Source organism: Moschus berezovskii, chromosome 15 (assembly GCF_049115385.1).
Source record: "Moschus berezovskii isolate FMDL1 chromosome 15, NW_MosBer_1.0, whole genome shotgun sequence".
In the NCBI taxonomy this organism is placed as follows: Eukaryota; Metazoa; Chordata; class Mammalia; order Artiodactyla; family Moschidae; genus Moschus; species Moschus berezovskii.
In genome coordinates, this window is record NC_142474.1 from 87,868,748 (window position 1) to 87,869,987 (window position 1,240).

At 42.6% G+C, this 1,240-nt stretch overlaps 1 pseudogene; it reads left to right on the forward strand.

Moving 5' to 3' along the window:
* The first annotated feature begins 522 nt into the window (after positions 1-522).
* Positions 523-1,008, forward strand: LOC148775511 (large ribosomal subunit protein eL21 pseudogene; annotated as a pseudogene).
* Positions 1,009-1,240: the final 232 nt, after the last annotated feature.

Below are 1,240 nucleotides of genomic sequence, written 5' to 3' on the forward strand. Positions count from 1 at the left end.
GAGTTTGGAAACACTGAAATCGAATAATAAGATGGCAGATTTAACCCAAGTACCTCACCAATTGCATTATATATAAATGAAATACCGACTCCATAAGAGAGGAAGATTGCTGGACTAGGTACAAAGAAAGTTTGCTGACAGGAATGCAAAATGAGGCAACCACTATGGAAAACAGTTTGGCAACTATTCAAGCAGTTAAACATAAAACTCTCACATGACCCTGCAATTCCACTCCTAGGAATTACCCCAAATAACTTTAAATCATATCTAAGCAAAAATAATCCTGCTTATTTAACTTCTATGCAGAGTACCTCATGCGAAATGCCAGACTGGACAAAGCACAAGCCGGACTCAAGATTGCTGGGAGAAATATCAATAACCTCAGATGCGCAGATGACAAGACCCTTATGGCAGAAAGCAAAGAACCAAAGAGCCTCTGGATGACAGTGAAAGAGGAGAGTGAAAAAGTCGGCTTATCCTGCCACCTTCTATCTCTCCCCTGGTCCCTCAGGCTAATTTGCCAAAATGACCAACACAAAGGGAAAGAGGAGGGGCACCTGCTACATGCTCTCTAGGCCTTTTGGAAAACACGGAGTTGTTCCTTTGGCCACATACATGCGAATCTTCAAGAAGAGGCATATTGTAGATATCAAGGGAATGGGTAGTGTTCAACAAGGAATGCCCCACAAATGTTACCATGGCAAAACTGGGAGAGTCTACAGTGTCACCCAGCATGCTGTTGGCATCACTGTAAACAAACAAGTTAAGGGCAAGATTCTTGCCAAGAGAATTAATGTGCGTATCGAGCATATTAAGCACTCTAAGAGCCTAGGTAGCTTTCTGAAACGTGTGAAGGAAAATGATCAGAAAAAGAAGGAAGCCAAAGAGAAAGGGACTTGGGTTCAGATGAAGCGCCAGCCTGCTCCACCCAGAGAAGCACACTTTGTGAGGACCCATGGAAAGGAACCCGAAATGTTGGAGCCCATTCCCTATGAATTCATGGCCTGATGGGTGTAAAAATAAAAACCTGGAGTGTAAAAAAAAAAAAAAAAAACAACTTGGCTTAAAACACAACATTCAGAAAACTAAGACCACGACATCCAGTCCCATCACTTCATGGCAAATAGACAGGGAAACATTGAAAACCGTGAGAGACTATTTTGGGGGGCTCCCAAATCACTGCAGATGGTGACTACAGCCACGAAATTAAGATCACTTGCTCCTTGGAAGAAAAGTTATG